The sequence below is a fragment of the Camponotus vicinus genome, unplaced genomic scaffold (genome assembly GCF_025532165.1).
Source record: "Camponotus vicinus isolate PSW18456_S1 unplaced genomic scaffold, iyCamVici1.0 SCAF_1, whole genome shotgun sequence".
Classification (NCBI taxonomy): Eukaryota; Metazoa; Arthropoda; class Insecta; order Hymenoptera; family Formicidae; genus Camponotus; species Camponotus vicinus.
The window spans coordinates 680609-701436 of NW_028141945.1; the positions used below are offsets into that span (position 1 = coordinate 680609).

The 20828-nt window shown below is 42.9% G+C and overlaps 2 protein-coding genes across 4 annotated transcripts in view; one reads left to right on the forward strand and one right to left on the reverse strand.

Moving 5' to 3' along the window:
- The window catches only part of Sol1 (CUB domain-containing protein Sol1), a 290756-nt gene that overhangs the window by 104346 nt on the left and 165582 nt on the right, over positions 1–20828 (reverse strand). The gene's annotated exons all lie outside the window — the stretch shown is intronic.
- The window catches only part of M (zona pellucida domain-containing protein miniature), a 271056-nt gene that overhangs the window by 36061 nt on the left and 214167 nt on the right, over positions 1–20828 (forward strand). The window lies entirely within an intron of this gene.

The following is a 20828-nucleotide window of genomic DNA, read 5'->3' on the forward strand; positions in this document are numbered from 1 at the left end:
CAACGTGTACATTATGCTTTCGATTGTACCTTTTGTAGCTTTTTCTTCAGTTATTAACATGCATTGTATCGCATAATACCGTGATATGCGTTAATATTCATTAATATTGCCTAAGGAAATATTGTTCAATTATCGAGTTTGTTGTCATTAAAGCAAGGGTTAAAAGGGGTAAAGTGAGAAGAATAAATGCATATCATTAAAAACGGCGATCTGGCAACGATATATATATATATATACGTTGTCACTGTAATTCCGCCGAGAATGTCAGATTGCGCATGTACGCGTATGCGATAAATTATTCATTGAAACTCGACGCGATAAGTTTTAATTTGTTTTCCCTTAATTATCTTTCTATCTGCATTACTTATGTGGAACGTGGCGACGGCCCCGCTTCGTTGAATGTATCCCCCGAGAGAGATGCAGTTATAAATTTCAAACACTTTCCCAAGGATATATTTTCAATAAACGGACGTTCCTTCGTACTGTGCTGGCAGACGGTTATTAATAAACTCATTCACTGTTTAATTATATACGTCTCGCGGCAAGAGACGGGGAGAAAGAGAGATGCCCAAAAGTTTCTCTTTTGTAATAAAGTTTGAGAAACAGGAGGGAGGGGCACACAACTCAAACGCAAAGAATTTATTAAAGGCAGATTGCCGTGCTAGTTTAGAGAGATAGAGATAGAGAAAGACAGAAAGAAAGAGAGGAGAGAGAAAGCTTGCTCTTTAATTTATCCAGATGAAAAAAAATGCAACAATCATTTTACGCGCTTTACGGGTCAACTTGTCTTTTTTATTTTCGATGACATTAGTTTTCGCGACGGGACTCTAACCCGATAATCCCTTGAGAGTTGTCACGAAACGACTCGGCAAATGAGGGAAGCGTTAACGCGTTAAGTAAACGAGCGCCCGAAACGATAAAAAGATCGCCGTGGGAGGGTGCGAAAAAGGCGACGAGAGAAAGATAGAGAGAGAGAGAGAGAAAGAGAGAAAAAACAGAGAGAGGGACGCGAGAAGTCGCGTGCACGTGATTATTTCTTCTTCGCGTTACAACGATGCAACGTGACTGCGATACAGCCGTAATTCATAACTGGACGCTACGGATTTTATATACGTGACTTAGAGCAGTTACATTCCTATCTTCTTACCCGTTGCTCTTAGCTTGTTGGGCAAAGTGCTTCGGTCGGCGACGTCAAGAGGATTAGAACTTTCATCGGTCTTACCGAGTCTCGTGCTCGGGCAAAGGAGAGGAGGAAACGGGAGGGGAGGGGGTGGGCGGCGGGGCACAAAAGCTTATAGTTTGAAAAGATCGTTCTTACATCTACTTTGAAAATAAGTTTGTTGCACGCCGATGTAATTTTTCAAAATAATCCCGTCATTACGTAATGAGATTCCGTTGAACGGTTTTCGCAATTCTGTTAATGACACCCCTCCCCCTCTTCCTCCCTCCCGTCAGAGACTGAAGTCGATATCGATACGATTATATCTTCTCATTGTAACCTGTTACGTGAAATCTCTCGTGAAATATCTCTTCCTCTTTTCCCTTCGTTGCGATATCGGATACGATGTGCAAGATTGCCGATTTAATCATTAGAAAAGTGATATAAGAATTAAAAAAAAAAAAAATAGAAAATTTAATAATTTGAAATTGGAAAATATTAGAGAAGACATGTACGTATAATATAAAATCAAATTGCGTTCAATAATGTGTTTTGTAATAAAATAATATATGTGCATATTATATACCCAAACAAAGTATAATGTCCTTTCAGGGAATATTACGTAAATGAGATGACATAGCATTTCAGAGAATATTACATATATGACAATAAATTGTGATTTTCAAATAAATTAATTTTACAAACAAATATCTATATATTGTGTGTTTGAAATATTAAATGTCTGAAATACGCACGACGTTTAGACGGGTACTTTTATGGCTGCAACGTCACGATATCACACGATGTTAAATTCACGTATTGCATTATAAATTATATCCGTCTGTTTGTTTTGCGCGTACAACACGCGTCGCGAATCATATCCTAACTCTTTCGCTATATAATGGCGAGAGAAATATTTTGACGTAAAGCTCTATATAATTGCTTATAAGTTAGATAGTACATAAAACAAGAAGCAATATCGCCGGCGCGTATCGCCGCCATCATCCATCGATTATTATTATATAGCTCCATCTCCGTTCTCTTGCCGAACTTGGCAAAACCAATCAACGTCGGAGCAGTCAGGCAGCGCGTCCGCGAACTTTCGTTTCTCAAAAGTTTCCTCTCGCGCTCTCGCGTGTTCCGTCAATTAATTAGATGCGTTTAGCTCGAGTGGCGTTTCTCTTTCGATGTTTCCCAGAGGCTTTTCGCCGCGAAGGGGAAAGTTTCGCCGCTGGCTTCACATTCGGCCTGGGTGCATAGGGCTAGACAATAAAACGAGGTCGATATCACGAATGCGACACAGTTCCGTCCAGCCGAGCCCGGGGGTTTGTCGCGATAAGTATAAGCGTCAGGATATATTTATAATCGCGCGGTGGAAGAGAACAAGCGAGAGAGAATTTACAACCGCGGTGCAAATGATACATTTCGAGAAGAGAGGAGTTTGTCAAACTCGCATCACACACGTATCTTTTTTCATTTCGGTTGTTTTGTCTGATAAAAAGCACTACGCCTCAAATTCTCGTGTTCCATATATTTTATTTACAAAATGTAGCTGTAAATAAGCGAATGAATACAGTGATATTAGACGTGTATTTCAAAAATATCAAAAATTATAATTATTTAAATTTTATTTTTTTATTTAAATTAATTTATTTTATTTAAAAATTTTTATTTTTTGCTATGATGTGAAATAAGTAAAAATATGGATAAAATATTTATTTGGAATGTAACAATTGAAATTATAATTAAATTAATAATTGGAATTATTTATTGAAAAAAAGAACTGACTTTCTATAAAAGAATTATTGGAGAAATTCTTTTTTAAATTAATTTTAAAATTTTAAAATGGCATTGATCATTTCAGATTTTAATTTTATTAAACTGCTTAATGCTTAAAATCTCTTTAACAAGAAATATTATCAAATATTTATATACTTTTGATTCGTGAAATCAATTAAGTATTTTAATTAATGTTCAAATTTCAATTATTCATTTCATATAATTTGTAATTTAACAGGGAAACACACAAATAGTTTGCTAGCAAATAGTTTGATTATTTCATTTCAAATATCTATTATTTCAAATGTAGTAGCTTGCTCATTTATAGACAGATATAGTGACGTGCGAAATTTTTACTGTTTCAGAGAAATTTTCACGGTTTTAGAGAGGGATAAGTTTAAATGGTAATATTTTTTCGCTAAGTTTGTAGCAACTTCTCGTTAATATTAATTTTTATTATAAAATCATTAAAATGAGCATAGGAAAGAGATGTACCAGGTTTTAATAGAAATTTTGAGATAATTCCATTTCTCTGCGCGCCCTTCTAAGAATAATCTTCTCAGCACCCATGAATATTATACTATAGATATAGTTCCGTGAATATATCGACACAATAAGCCTTCGTTATCGTTAAAAACTAATATCGAGTTATCTCAGTTGAATCAATTACGAAACATTTTGGAAGAGCGAGTCGTTTGATTGCCATTATGAGATTAATTCGCGCGTTTTCAGGAGGGAGAAATTAGTAATGAAAGCTAAATCCATAAAAGGGTATATTGATCATCCGACGAATCATTTGGGGGGTGACTTTGCGCTCGAGTGCGCCACGCGATTATGTCGGGAGAACTTTTATAGGTTTCACTGAAGAAGAGAAAGGAAGAGAACGGGAGAGAGAGAGAAAGCAAGCATCGGTCGGCGTGTAAACAGCCGCTCCGCGGTGACAGTAATGAAAATGCGCCTTTGACAATGTCGTTCGTCATAAAATAATCTTAGAAAACGGGAAAGTGCGCCTCTCTCTTCTTCGAGTCTCTCAAATAACGTTCCCTTCGAGCGCTTGTTCCCTTACTCTACGTTTCTTCCCTCCACCCAGCCGTTTTTCGCTACGACGGTTAGTCCGAGCCACCCTTTACTTCCTAGCATCCGCTACGGCGATTCCAGAGCCTCCAGAAATGGAATTTATTTTCCTCCCCGACTTTAGAAGCTACGGCTTCGGTGATTTACCGATATGATCTTCGAGGGGGAGAAGGAAATGACGGACGAGGGGTCGAAACACGAGAGATGGTCGACGATATCGTTTTACTTTTATAATCGGCGCGTTTACGTTGCAGAAAATTGTTCGGTTTCTTGTTATCTTCCTCTCCACCCCCCTTCTTTCCCGTAGAACTTGCCACCTTGTATGAGATATCAAATTTTATCTTTTCATTAAAAACTTTGGGTTACTCTCTCTTCGAATATTCTTCGGTACCGAATCGCCCTTTTTTTCCATTAGTTCTCGAGTTTACGAAGTAAACCCCGATATATTTTGTTTCCCGTTACGGGGTTTCCCCTGCCGCGCCAGCTTTCTCCCACGGTTTAAAACCGTGTCCATCACGATCCGTACGGCCATCAACAACAAGCAACGTAGGAGAGCGCCCTAACGTAACGCTTTGCAGAGCGAGGATATCGAAAATCAATATTCAATGCGCGAAGACTTGGACGGCGATTTATCCTTAATTATCGGCGATAAATCGTGGGCACTCGCGCGATGTGGAAAAGCCACCGAGACGACCCGATATAGAGGGCACCTTCTCGGGCGTCCTCGATCGTCGCTTAATTCCACGGCCTCGGCGAGCCTAGCGTGTCTTAGGTAGTAATTCCGCAACGGCGGGAGATTACTTGCGCGGAACGGCTGCGAAATGGACCGACCGGAGAGCCCCGGGACTGACGTACCTAGGTCGGTCGGTCGAACGGACGGACGTTTCTACCATTCGCTTTACCTCAATCCAAGAAAGCCGTGGCGTAGTTGAACCGAGGAACTAAAATCGAGCCTCGCGAAGGAACGCGATGTGCACAAAAACTTGGGAAAATTCGTCGTCTGAAAGCCGTGCCTCGTGTTGCGGTGCCTCGGGCGGAATCGCATTTTCGTAGCTTGGCTCTCGTCTCGTATATAGCCGCTATTGCTCTCGAAGCGCGCCACCTTCGCCCTAAGAGGTGAGATCGATTCGCGGCAACCCTCCCCCGCAATCCTCTTGTTCCATGCACTTCCGCCAACGCTCTTTACGCTACCTCCCTCTCTTCCTCTCCCCTCTTACCTCGCGCTTGAATAAAGACAATACCCGCGAATGCGCTGACAGTTTCCCGCGATGTTGACACGCTGTTCGTCAAACATTCTAACGGGTTCTATCAGGCGTAAACGTGATTTCGCATTCGACATGCGAACTTTGTACTTAGAGGGATACGAGGGAAGGAGGGTACTGAGTAACCCCTCGAGCGATTATTCGAGCGCGTAGATAAACTTCGACTCGATATATGTATAGAAGGAAGCTTGTGCTCGAAATTAGTCGGCAGATAAATGCGATCGGTCGATACTTTCGCTTTACATTACACTCGAATGTATCGCGAAATGGAATAGACTTTATAACGCAACGTGTTCATCATCGAAGTGTTGAAATGTGATCAGGGAAATATTGATTGTGCGATGTATCGTGAAGAGAGTGAAATTCTGAATTCCCGATACAATTTTCCGACCGTACTTCGAAGTGTGGGTATCAAAGGTAGAATTTCGGAAACTCCTATATCCGAGAGACTGTCGATAAAATTTTACCGATTTTGTTCGACGCCGATAATAATCGTTCGAATCTCGCAGAATTCGTTGCTCCAAGTCGGGTCATGAAAGAGGAATCAAAACTTTGATAATTCATGTACCGTGAGTTACGTCAACCGTAGATCGAGTGTCGTAAAGGTTATTGTGATTCAGATTGTCGCGATACCCTACCATCTCTCTGTTATTCGGTATTTTCGGAGATCGATGCAGCCCCAGAAAATCGGAGCTAGGCGGGAGGAGAGCGCCGGGAAACCTCTAAAAGCGACCCCTAACAACCTTTCGGGATCCACTATTCATCAAACGTCTTAATGACATTTAGCCTACGTAATTCGACATAATCGCGGTAGATAAGATGTTGCAGAATTGCGGGCGGATATGTACGCAGAAATACGATTAGAGCCGTCGTGTACACATAGTATCTGAATTGCGTACTATTCACATACACGAGGATTGAAGCGCCTCAAAATGAAGAGAACCGATATGCTTGTCTACTATTTAATATGCAAGAAAGCTTCGCTAAAAAAATTAAAATTAAAAATTAAATTGGAGCCACAAGATTTGACACAATCATGTACAATATATATCTTTTTTTTCCCTTCTCTCTTATATTTTATACATGTCTAATTCGTGATTTTTTCGTAATCATTTCTGCATTTTTTGTCGGTGGATTTTATTTTCAGCGATAAATAATAACAAGCAAAATTCATCGATAAGACTATAATTATTGGTACGCATTGTTCGCCGTTATGCGGTGCGCTGCTCTTACAATTATGCGACCGTGAAATGGATATAATGCATAAGCACGCAATACGCTGTTGAATGATAACCGCATCCAACGCGCCGTGTAACAGCCATATTATGTCGCGGAATATGAAGACACATCATTATACAAGGTTTACAAATGAATATTTCCGCGAGATTAGGGGAGATTTCATTAGCGTGTCACACATGCCGTCATGAAAAATTCATAGTATTGTGTTTTTTTTTCTTTTTTAATTTTTTTTACGCCAGTTACACGGCGATTTGGTCGCGTGATTTATTATCGAGCGCGAGTTATAGACGGATGCGCACATTAATGCGTGTATTCGCGCACGCGATTTCCAAATTGATTTAATCCGCGCGGTTTGCCGCATGCAAAGCTTTCGGTCATCGGCGGTTAAACCGCGAGGAGTCAGGTTACCCCTGGCGCGTGTCGCTGTGTTGAACGTACGCACCTGTTCGTATAACAGGCAATAATTATGTATATATATTCGTCTTTACATTTGTCATGTATTTGCTTCGCGAACAAGTCAAAGTTATACGCGACTAATATTCGAGAGACCAGAGTCTACACGTTCTCCTCGCAGCGGATTAGATTCATCGGCGGATAATTATTAGGGAGAAACCGACGTTAACAAGTACAATCGTGATTTGCAGACTCGCGAGATGTATAACCGTATGCTGTTGGTGTTATTTCATCCCGCGGGTCCAGAATGCAATCTCTCCACGCGTCGCGAGCCGCGAGTATATGAAGCATCGCCGTCGAAACGGGAACAATGGGAAGCGGGGGCGGGAAGGGGGTGCGCGCCCACTCAACCACTGAATTTTCACTGCGTCGTAACGGTATGTCGATAGCGACTGCGGTACCTGTAGTATACGATGTCATGAAGCATAGGGGTGACGGGATGAGAGGGGTGGCCTCCGCGTGCCGTGAAACGATGTTTGCGAATATGCGCGCGAGCTACGTCACCGCAGCCCTCTGCCCGAATGACGAGTGGTTCTAATCAACGTTACCGCTCATTACAGCCATATCGATGCGAACCACGACGTGCCGGCTCGTAGACGGTGCGTAGAATTGGTCGGATTACAGAAATGGCCAACACGAGGGACCACCGGCTCTACCATTCGTACATTTCTGCGGTAACGGCGATAGTTTCATTACGTTGTTAAAACAATCAATTCGACCTCTAAGTAGCGCGCCGCAATTATTTCCCCTCTCTCCTCTCTCCGGATGCTAATGACTGACGCTAATCGAAGATACCACGTCGTGTGCGAGACAATAATGAATGCGTGATATGGGATAGCCGCCTCGAAAACGACGTACGACTCTATGATTCGTCTATCGACGATAAATCTCGTTGCGTATGCTCGTCGTTTTCTATTGTTCGCATAATGATTCGCACGCTCGAGCGATCTGATTACGGATTATTCCGATTACAAGGGCGTAAATGAAGATTCGTACGTGACCTCTCATCGGATCGTGGCCGATGACTCGGCGAGGGGTATCAAGTGACGCCGATATTGGAGCAATTTATGCCGTCGCTTTTCCATTCCGAGGGTCGCGGATCTTTACGGAGAAGCGACGAGCGCAAATATCGTCCGAGCACGTTTGAATGCGATTTTCGGTCCGCGCGAGAGAGATGTATCACCGAGCCCCTCCCCCGCTACCCTCCTCGACGGGCTAAAGATTCTCTCGCGAGCGAGCGATATCGGATGAACTCCCCGGGATTTATATCAGTTCCGCGCGCGTGCATTTCCTTTCCCCCCCGCGTCTCTCGTAATTCTTCTCGTCCAGAGATCGACGGAGATACTGACCGACTTATGCCAGGAACGAGTAAAAACGTCGGACAGTCCTCATAAAAGCTGACTCCATATCGTTGGCGATCAACGACGCGCGCAAATGGCCAGAAGTAAATGTATCTCGACTTTGTCAGCCAAAATTTATCCCTTTTCCCGTACGTGTATGTGTGTGTTGTATGTCCTACTGACGAATTCAGCAGGCGCAATTTTCGTATTCGCGCGACACGGGATCCGCGATTCGGTACAGGATTACAGTCGGTCGCATCCAGAGGCACGTCCTGGATGGGATCGTATTAGACAGGTGACGCACGACAAAAAGAGAGAGAAAAAAAAAGTATCTCGTGATCCGCGAATAGAGTGAAGTCGCGGAGGCGGAATAGGGAAGTTGGAGAGTTTGTCGTTGTTGACGTGCGTGCGCGTGTTCCTCTTTCATCAGTGAAAAAAAAGCCAAAAGGGAAAAGATACATATATATATATACGTATATATATGCGCTTGTTTCGCGGGACAAAAGTTTGGATTCGTTGGCTTTGCAAACTCGCGACCCTTCGCGCGCTAAATTCGCTAACGAACCCACGTGAGCTGAAATAACTCTTGCCATCTCTCTATTAAAATAATTAAAGTTGTTTTTAACCGCACAGTCCGCTATTTCTCCCTCCTGGGAGGAAAGAGAGGAAGCGGGGGAGCGGGAGACTTTCCGTTTCATGCCGCGGCGATTATCGCGAAAGTTGATTCAACTATTCGGAACTTGATGAGGAGGGAAGAAGTAGAGGATGAACATTTTGAGTAAAATGTCGATCGCGTGTCATTACACCCCAATTAAAGGGGATCTCAATTAAACGCATCGCGTGTTTCCCGTTACGAATGTCAAAGTTACTCTTTGACAATTTCGTGCTCCTGGCGAACATTTGTCCTCGTAAGAAATCGCGAATACTCAGGACTCATCAACCTAACTCGTTTTCGAGCGACAACGATATACTATATTATCGCTTCTTACACGTCGAGTCGAGTTTTTAACGTAATGATGTAATAGATCCAACTAATTGCTCTCTCTTTCCTCTATGCGAAACCGTAGATGATTATTCACGCGGTTATTATATCGTCCTACATAGTTTCTGATCCTTACGCTCTTGGATACTGTTTATAAGTAGGTATATATATATATATATATATATATATATATATATATATATATGCACGTGCAAGAGATTCACATATATGCGCTTGTATGTGCGAGACATTCCGGACGTCCTCTTCTCGTAACCTTTCACCCACAGATAGTACAATCCGAGCCAAGAGGACCAACGGCTGCCTCAAAGTCGCGATATACGCTGTATATTCTCCGCGAATTAACTTGACGCCCGGCTTTCCGGGAGATCTGCAAAATCAACGATCGTGACGCGCCCTCGAATTTTCGCTGAACAAACCGGGATCAGCCGGGATGAATTTATGGGCGAAAGGCTGCGCGGTCCGCGAGAGAAAGCGGGCCTGTACATCCGTACATGGTATGTATATGTATATCGTGATAATGAGAATATGTACCGTGCGCACAAGGAACGAGAACGCTAGAAACGAGACTGCAACGGGGCTGCATCCTCTACCGGAGGTCACGGAAGTGTCAGCGAACGGCAAACTGTCACAGCGTCGCTAACTGCCGCGTTATCGTCACGTTGCTGCGTTCCGCATGCGGAAATCTCACTGTGGGGCAAGACGTGTGGGATTCTCTGGAATTTCGCCTCGCTATCTCTCTCTCTCTCTCTTTCTCGAAATGCTGCCATTAGATTTGATTAGCCGAATAAATATACCCTTGGAAGGTCTTATTGCGTAAGAGAGCAGTTATAGCGCAACCATATTTCGGTACACGCGTTATATACGCGCCGCTTGTCCCGAATAAAATATATCTTCTAGTAGAATAATTTTCGATATATCTGTTACATTTTACAAACCTTTCAAAAAGCCGACGCATGTTGCGCGGATGCGAACGTTTTCGCATTAATTGCGGTACATTTTAAGGCGCAAAATAATGCAAGAGAATTTAAAAGGTACGCGTATATATGTATTATAGCACCGATTCATTAGCGTCATTATTATTCATAGATTGTTATTATCAACTCGCTTACATGCGGAATTAAAATTATTATTATCATTATGCGCATTGTGCGCGCTTAAATTTAACTGGTCTCATTAGGGATTACGGTTAATGGTCCGTTAATTCGGAGTTCCGATTCGCCGGAAGCGAATGGCATCGGATATTAACTTCTTGCGTCAAAATGCATTCGCGGGGTCTCTTAGGTTTTTTAACGTCGCGCGTCGAAATTACGTTTTGAGTCGTGTTACGCCGAGAAAATTGAAGACGCCCGGGGAACCTTGGCGTGAAAACCGCGGAAGATCTCGAAGGACTCGCGAAGGACCTCAGATTCCAGATTCCCTCCCGTTCTTGCCGCGTACATCCTCGACGACGCGAATGGAAAAGGGATACTCGCGCGGTCGCAGTAATAGAAAGCGTCGTCGCGCGTCGCGTCGAAAGGACGGACGCGTATTCGCATGACGGAATTTTCCGGAGGAATTTCGCTAAATAATGTAGAACACGACGCAATCTCCCCGTCGCGATCCATCGCGAGAGGCGCCTCGAGTTGTAAGGAGCCTCCCTCGCGCAAGATTACGGCTCGCGTGCTGAGGTGAAAAGCTTTCCTCGCGCGACACGGGCTTACCTCACGAATGAGATGGAATAAAATCCGAAACGACTTTACGCGCGAATTCGCGCGAAATGAGTTCTCGTCGGACAATGCGCGCGTGGCCTAAAAATCCCGGATGTTCGTCTGGCGCGTATTTTATTTCGGGGGGGGGGGGGGAAAGGGACGCGCATCCCAATTTCATTTTGCGAAGAAACGTCGCGACCTTAAGCAAGCTTAAGTCGGCTTAAGATGGCTTAAGGAGCGTATACGATGACTCGCCGTCTTACACGGATCACTCACAGTGGTCCTCGTATCGTATCGATCTCTCCCCCTCCCCCTCCCCCTTTCCTCCCTCCTCTTCCTCCTTCCTCGCCCAAGCATTCCCGGTGCAGTCTTAATTTAAATGGCAATTATCCGTGAGTGGAAAAAGTCGTTGGAATTAAAAGTTATAGCTGCGATCGAGCGGCCCGTACGGCCGATTAGACGCGTTTCGCGAAATGGATTAGCGGAAAATTGCTTCCGTCCTTGTAGGAGGACCTGTAAACCGCAACCGGCGCGTCTCTCCACAAACACGCAAACGCACCAAAATATTTTTGCACGTAATTAAAATTACATGCAAATTGTACACATGTAACGCATATTAAAATTATACATTCTTACAGAGTCGTGATACGTAAGATAATTGCGCGCGGTAGCAATTGCGCCTCGTGTAATTGATACAACGATTATTAGGACCGAGCTTTCCGTGCGAGGAGTTCATTAAAAAACTCGAGCTTTCGTTCGTAGAGGCTGCGAAGTCTCGGGTTAAGTTCAAGCTTGTCCCCCGATGCGGAACTCTCTCTTTAATGGCGGCAACTAAGTGGTACTTCAACGCCATAATTAATAGTAACGTTTAGTGTCCTGTTGTAACGATAAATGTTGTAATTAGAGTGGAGCAGTTGCAGAGACGCGAACGCGCGCTCACGCTATATTAGCGTTCTGTAACAGCTTGTTGTACATGCCGTTCGCCTTTGCTCCGGTATGTTTGTCCGTATATGCATCTGACGCACAATAACGACTCGTGTGAGTCGTCCAACTACATTCGTTTCCCTAACGCAACACGTTTAAGAGAATAATCCGATTACGAAATTAATTATGGCCTCTGATCAACACTCTTTATACCGTAAAATTAACATTGTTAATAAACCAGGGTATTGATAGTATGTGTATAATAATGTGTATTATTACTACCCGTTTATGTGCCACGATACACGCCCGGGGTGTATAATTCTTTCAAAAACTCGTGCGCTTGTGTAGCCCGATCACATTAAATTATCCAATTTATCGAACGCTTGAACGAGCATTAATTAAATTCAAAGGACACGCGTCCTTTTTTCGCAAAATATCATTATTCGTTCGAAGGATATAGGATTGCCGCATCCCGCAATTTCCGTGATTTCATCGGCGATTAAAGTCAAATTAATTTAACAGTTATTCGCTGACAATGAGATAAAATATTGCGATGTTTCCTCATTCAATATTATAGAAGGGGCGAAAATTGCCCTTTTTAAATGTTAAAAAGAGAGAATGCGTGTCCGTGATTTTGTACACTTATATGTGATTTTATATTACACAGGCGCGCTCCTTGTAATTGGTTTGAATAGCATGACGAACACGAATCACAAGAGAAACAGGAACTGAGAGAGAGAGAGAGAGGGAGAAAGCGGACGTTTCTGCAGCGAGGGATGTTTGGATAAAACGTTTGGCGAACTATTACTAGGGACGATGTTTAATCATCTTGGCGTACAATTTAATCGCGTAACGGCAGCCTTCGGCCTTCACGCGTCCGGAATAAGGACCGACCGCCAACCGGGTTTCGCAAACCCCGTGAACGCGGCTATTGCGGTGCGCTGCGAGTCCAAATTTCACGCTCGATAAACAGCCAAGCGCAATCGCTGGCGATATCCGCGAGCCCGACAGCCACGGTAACAAAAGAAAATATCGATACGTAGCCCCGAGAATCGTGTTTGCCGCTTGCATCGAATCGCCGGACGATGGATGGAATCGATGGGGAGAAACTTATCGTCGTCCATACCCATTTTTATGCAGAAAATCCGCGAGCGCGTAGATTCGCGCGGACTATTCTTATCGTGACTATTGTTTCCTTATACGGTTGAGCGTAATTACAAGCGCGCGGATATGATCAACCGCAGCCGGGATTTAACGCGAATATAATTCCACCGTGCCCTCCCAATCCTCCTCTCGGTGCGGTTCCGCATGTTTGCGCGACTCGTTTTAATAAAGCGCAAATTCCGCGCGCGCGCTCGTAACTCAGTCCCCCGAGTGTCTCTCCCACGGAGGGATTCGCTCTTGCCCCGCCGACTACCTATTCTCCTTCTGGTTTCGGTATCTTGAGACATATTCCTAGAACGTGACTACAATAATTGCAGTCTATTACTGACCCGGAATTATACCGTCGCGTCTACCGTAGCGGAATAATCGAGGAAGAATATATTTGCGCTCTATCGCTAGAGATAGAGAGGAACGCGATTTACATCGTATATATGCGCGATGTGAGGGAGGAAAAAAGAGAGGTACGTTTGCGAAAGCCTACCTTTGCCGTCGCTTCCGAGTTCCTTCCCACGTTGCGCGCCGAGTGTCACAGAGGAAGTACAAGCCAGCCACCAAAATGTACGCAGCAACATCATTATCACTTTATCGCAAGGATGTTTCACTTCAGGGAACGTGCGCCTCGTTACTATTTCCTCTTTCGCTCGTCTCTTACAGAGTCTCTACCATTCGGAATCGCGAGCGTGAGAGAAAACGGGGATGTCGATCACATTAGAGTGAGCTTAAAGAGTGTCATAACGAGCACGTACGTGAAAGAAACTCTGAGAAGAATCGGTTTGTGTGCGCGAGTGAATTCTTGGATTTTTCACGAAGGAAAGATTCACCGTGCTGTATAGATATACGCGAAACTAGCCGTCGGAACGAGCTGCAAAAGAGCGAGCCAAAGTTGCGAGAGATGCAGGTTGTCGATTCGCGTGCGTCCCTCCAGCCACCCGTCTTTGCGCAAACTTTTTTTCGAGCAAACAATTTTTTTTCCGCGACTCCTATTAACCCCGATCAATTCGCTGTCGTTGAACCGTCGTCTATAACGTCGTGAAGAACATGTCACTGATCTCTTTCGCGCTTTGAAGAAATTGGCCCGTCAATTTGACGTAACTAGCCAAGGCAAGTCTCCCCGGTCAAGAGGTATTCATACTTTGACGAGGGTCATGCATGCACCTAGCCTCGAACCCCGATCAACTCCGGAACCCTTAATAGAGTCCGTCTCTCGTCAGAGTAGGAAGTAATAAATGGAAAAAAAGAGTGGGGCTCCCCTTCGGGCACCCGGCAAAAAAGGAGCAAGTACGAGCTTCAGTTCCGCCTCGCTCTTATTGTGACTCGCCGTTGCGGGCATACGATGACAAAATCGCGAGAGAAAATCGGCAAACGAAGCGAAGATCGTGTGATTTATCCCACCGATTCGATCTAGGAGCAGAAGAATTCCGCGATCTCGGGATGAGTTCTACTAACGAACTCTTGAATTCGAAAAGAAATGCGAGCTTTAGTTCCTTTTCGGGGGAGAAACCAGTGAGTTCCACGGGAAGGAAATCCAAGGAACGAGCTAAGAATCACGTCCGTTTCCGCTTCGCGATAACGAGCGAATATCGTTCCGGTTTCTCACTCTTGGTGTTTATCGGCGCGCAACCTTTCGAACTTTGCGGCGCGCGAATGTGCATGCGTACGTATGTCTATGTGTGTATGTCTATATATATATCCAACACTGGGGTACGTGGATACGAGGCGTATGTTGTATGCGCGTGCAATTCCGTCTGGACCGAAACTAAGCAGCGAACACGCGGCGCGCGAACGCGAATGCCCGGCGTGCAAGCCGAGACTGCGCCCTCCAACGTTTCTCCATAATACGCGTACACTCCCTCCCTCCCTCCCTAAACGCCCGTCCTCCCGCTACCGATGGCGCCCCTTCTCTTCTTGCCTCCTCTCGCGCCCTCGCCCTGTGCCTAACCCCCTTTTCCCTGTGATCGAGACCGCCGCCCCTGACTTACCTCCTCGGGAGTGCAACATTCACCCTCTCTCGCTCTTCCTCTCGTTATCCTCATTTCCTCGATAATTCCAGATTTCTACGGACTGACCGATATACAAACTCTCTCTCGATCCGCGTACGATGCTATCGCATCCTTCCACAGGCTAAAGCTGTTTTCTTATCCACGATCAGTTTCTCTATTATTATTATCTAGTAAAATTCCCTTTCCCCCAAAAAAACGAAAACTTATATACAGAGTAACGGAAGAAAAGACAACCGACGAGGGGATGATTCTGTGTGATGGAAGAATAAAAAATGTAGAATAACAGTTTTTCATGCGGAGCTTTATTTTGGAGAAAAGTAACTGAAGATTGGAAAATTAATATAATGCAATTATTTTTTTAAACTTGAATGTGATACTTACACATCATTAAATTCATCTAGAGATAGAGGCTATTAAAATATTATATATAAAAAATATTCTATTATATCAAAAAAATGATCTTGATAGTCTTTAGGCACATATAACTTTTTTCTTCAACAAATTGCATTATTAAATAAAATGTGTATGCACGTACTTTAATTATTTTATATTAAATGCATTTATTTGTTTTATTAAATAAATTTGTTTTTGATTTATTAAATAAACTTATTTATTTATGTATTATTAGAGTTATCATCACAAAATACATTTGATGCCATATGACGCGAGATTGGGGAGCTTATGCAAACTTAATTATATTAATCAATTCCCAATTCATTTTTTTATTAAAGAACAAAATCTCTCATGTGAAAAGTTTTGTTATGTATTTTTTTATGAAAGATTATCTCGTTTTCGGTTGTACTAAATTACCAGATCATTCCGTGTTACTTGTTTGTAACATTATGCAAAATGCAGGTTACTGCGAGTTTCTCATTGAACGCAATATATGAATAAACTGATACAAAAAATATAAAGTTTTCATATTTTTCTCTCGCAAATATCAATCATATTTCGCAATAATTTAAGGGATTTATGTTACATCGGGAAAAAATCATATACCCTCTGTAATATTTATAATATATGCGGGACATGATATCGAAATAATTGATAATGTTATTAACGAACGTGAATATTGTTTTTATAATGACGCCGATGAGAGTATCATCTGTATTCTTCCCGTCCCGATATCATAATACATCCTCGACGCTATCGGATAACATTGTGCGCTGTTTCCTGTTCTACATAGATATCTACAGAGAAATATCGTCGTTACTCTCAACTAACACTATGCCCTTCGTTAGAAAAGACCGATAATTTAAAATCCGTCACCGATAAATTCGAGCTTCGCTCTTTTTCCTCTTTTGTTCAAGTTTTTAATCGATAATTAAATACAATTTCTTGAGTTAGATCTTACAATTTATGCTCGATATAATATATTTACGTAATTATCCTTTCGTTACACATTATTTGGATATTGTTATGTTATTATACTTTGTGTACATTAACGCGATCAGTGCTGAATTCATTTTTACGTATCGAAAAGCAGAGAGAATGCATTCGGTGCATTCGCTCTTGCGATCGGGATTCTGGAAGCGTGTGTGACCTGGTGACTCGAATCCTTGATCGTTCGTCATGTGCCTTGATAGGTGAGGCAGCACATGGTCGTAACATATATCGCCAAGGAGGATTTCTCGCCTTCCTCTCCATCCCCCCCGTCTAACTTAACAAACTTCTCCGTCTACGCTCCGGGAATTCCTAAACCACTCTCGATAGGAATACAAAATATATTAAGGGATATCTTTAATATTTTCAATCCGACGATGTTTTTTATCACGATTTTTCCGATTGCGGACGTAAAATATGTCGAGTCGCATCTTCGCTGACGGGAAATCGAAACCGAATTTGTTAGAACCCGTCACTGAAACTATCGCGGAGTGAGTCTTGGACGTCTTGCGCGCTGTAAATAAAGTGGATCCCTCTTTACATACCGGATATGTTTTCCACCCGTCATGCTATAGGAAATCCTGAATTCTTGTATCTCGGTTGTGCTTGCGCCCGCATGCTCAGCGAGAAAACTCTCGAGGAAGACTCGAGTGACCCGATAACATCATTCTCCTGGATCGTTTTGTCACGCCAAGATTGATTTATACTTTTGTATTTTATGCATTTATGGGTAACAAAGTGATGGACTAAAATCCTCAACAACTCTCTCTCTTTCTCTTCCTCCCTCTTTCTTGTGTAACTTTTAAAACTCGCCGAAATTTTTCGAGATTCGCAGAACGACACGTGTCGCTGGAGCCTTTTTCTTTCCATCGCTAGATCGATAGAGGAATAAAAATAAATCGGAATCGTTCGTCACGCAAATCGACGGAAGAACGTAAATAGCCGTCTCTCTATTCGCTTCCTAAAGATATTCTTCATAAGATGTGAAAAGATTAAAGAGATGCAAATATAAAATTTGGCGCGCGTATTTTACCAGGATTATAAACTTAATTTGCATTCGTTTAATAGAGAGATATTGTTCATTTATGTCATCAACAACGTTAATTTATTATGTGATCTTCACTTAAATAGCACAATGTGACAAGTGAACAATTTGAAAATTTCTATATCATTTTAAACTTTTAATATTATATAATAATTGCTTGAATGCGTGTGTGATTATTTTTATTAAATAATTATCTAAATCTAATCAATTTATTTACGTTATATACAATAAATATATTTTAATATGTAATTTAATTTTGAAATAAATTAAAAGCTAAGTTTTAAAAGGTTTTTATACATTTTTTAATTTTTTTTATTAGTATTTTTCAGGTATCACAATATGACATAACAAAACTAATCAAGATTTCATTAAGCGAGCTAGAATTATTGTTTGTTCAACTTCAAACAGATTATTTAATCGAAATAATCAGTCATACGGTTAGTAAATATATTAATTAAAATATTAATATTAATTAACACATACATTATTTAACAAAATAAGAAATATATTTCTGTAGATCGATTAATCATCACAGTGTGCCTCGGGAGAATGAAACCGCGACATTATTTTCTCTCTCTTTTTCTCTCAATGATATATGTATATACGTTTTGCTTCTTCGGATTGTCGAATGACATGACCGAGATATTGTCCGCCAACATTCGTCGGCAACAAAACCGTTTACGTCGCGCGAGCTCTTTAGACTTTCACGGGGTAGTCGCGAACAAAAACAGGTCCTCGACCTCCTTTGAGAAAGAAAAAGATAAGAAATGAATATCTCGTTCCTTATAAAAATAACTCTTTGGCGCGAAGGGCGAAACCGTGTCGTTTGAGAATGACAGCCAGATGTGATGCTGTTGCATAGATAACGTTAATTAAATACTGGCAGGTGGAGAGTGCGCATTGCTGGGGAATGATTTATCGCGTCTACTCCTCGCCTTCCATTTCTCTCTCCCTCTCTCTCTCTCTCTCTCACTCTTGGTCATTCCGTACGGATTCTGTAACCAAATCAAAGGCTGCGGCATCGTTGCGAGACGAGATCACGGAGAGTAAGCCGTAATAAATTCAACGTCCCGCGGATGCACGGACCGGCCATAAATCGGGATCGTTCGCCCGCGCGTGTTCCTGGATGTAAACGCCGACCGATGTAAACGGTGCGCCTACGTAGGGTAGGCGCACCGTGTATAATGTTTACGATGTCTTTCGGACGATAACCAACCGCGTGCGAGATTGTGAAATACGATCCTTTTTGCCAAACTGGCCGCGGTCGATTTAGATTCCTGTAGAAACGACGTAAGCGTGTAAGGGCCACGGAGAAAAATAAATAAGCCGCTACGGAAGAAGAAAAATAGAGAGCGAGAGAGAAGGAAGGGTCTATTGGAGCTCTTTTTCGCAAAACTTTTCTCGCCTGCGCGCGTTCCCCTTCGAGACGTACAATATAAAACCTTACTAAGACCCGATCCGCCCTTAAATTTTTCGCGGAATGAATCAAGTATCTCTTTCCTCGTGCTCTCTGCTTCCATTATCGCTTCTTACGTAAACGAAGATCCTCCGAAGGGACTCGAGCGTTAATACTTCTTTCGGATGCAGATAAGATCGAGCACGAGGCGGAACATAAAATAGTAAGCGCAAGATGGTATGAATTTCTAGTAGCGCGATAATAACACAGGCTCGTGAAAGGATTTTGCTTTGTACCTTACGGGTCTTCTCGGTGTATTTGATTCCATGACACGGATACCAACAACGTGCTTCAACAATGGCATACAAAAGCCAGCGAGTTCTATTGCGCGCGATACGTTTCGCGCGTACGGATGTGCTCTTTCTCTTTCTCTTCTAGAAAATACGGCGCCATCGGTTTACGCTTAAACTTAGATCAGTCTTTGAGCGCAAACTCGATTCACGCTGTAACTCGCCATAATGTCGAATGCGTTTCGCCAAACTCGATTTGTGCAATGCTCCTCGATGAAGATCCGGTGTCGCGACGCTCCGCTTCGCGTGCTCATCTGTCCCTTTTTTTCAGAAAAAAAGAGGAAAAAGAAAAAAGAAAAAAAAGGCAGAAAATTGGTAGATAGGTAGATTGGTACCGACGTCACACTGGTCGCGCGTCCCCCATTAGAGCTCATTGTTTGTACTTCGCGTTACCTTCCGGCGTGTTATTCGGCGATGGATCGATCGAGGGCCTACAATTGTGCCGCGTCCTTTAAATAGAAGCTCTCGTAAGCCCTCCCCCCGAATTCGGCCGTCCGTTATAATTTGCTTCCGGTGGACTCGCGCACATACAGACGATCCTAAATCGATTGCCGGTCGGTCGGTCGGTCGGTCGGTCACGGGAGCGGATCGGCGGCGATCCGCTCGCTTCCCAACTTCGTTTGGCTGTTTTCAAACAGGACGTATAATAAATTCGATTAAGCCCCGGCCTCGGCCTCGGCGAGTCGGCCTCCATGTACGGTACATCGAGTTTGTCACGATTGATAGTGCGCGATCCGCGCCGATATATAGCACGCGGCTCGCGGCACGCGGGAAAAAAATGATTGATTACGCTATCCATGCATTATTGTTATGCGTACACGCGCCAGTGCCAGGAAGCGTTCCATTAAACCATTACGAGAAAAAATTAACGTCCTCTCCCCTCCTTCCCTTCTTGTCTCTTTCCCTCTCTTTTCCCATGATCGATTGAGCGTTTTTACTAAATCGAATCGAGAAACATTTCGCGCGCTTTCGATACGCCGATTGTGATTTCGAAATCTGTCTCCCGATGATCGGTGATATATGTATGGATTTGCCAGTTGCCATCAAGTCGAGCAGCAGAGAATTTTTTTTTTTTTTTTTTTTTTAAGCAGAAACAGGGAAAGAGATCGTCATTCGATGCGTTGAATTAATACGTGATGCAGATTTATGCAATATTGATTTAAAGTATTTACATTCACGAACATATTAAAAAATGTATATATATATATTATAAGTTTTAATTACACTTGCGGCTTTGGGTAATTGCAGGTTCATAGATTACCCTCCCATCTATATATCGCAAATATAATGCGCTATATTAAATCCCACGGCTATTCTCGCAGAGATGCATCGGGATGCATCCGGATATGGTACTTTGCATTCGCGTGGGAAGACATTATCGATGTCGGGCTACTATTCCGCGCGGTTCCGGGAAGTAGGTCGAGGGATAAATAAGCATTAAGGAGGGAAGAATAAAATATGGCGTTTGTACTCTATATGCAGAGCAATATTACTGCCGGTTATTGGATTTTCGACTTATTACGAAAATTGCGAGTGTAGGAGTGCGATGAAAAAAAGATTAATGATTAA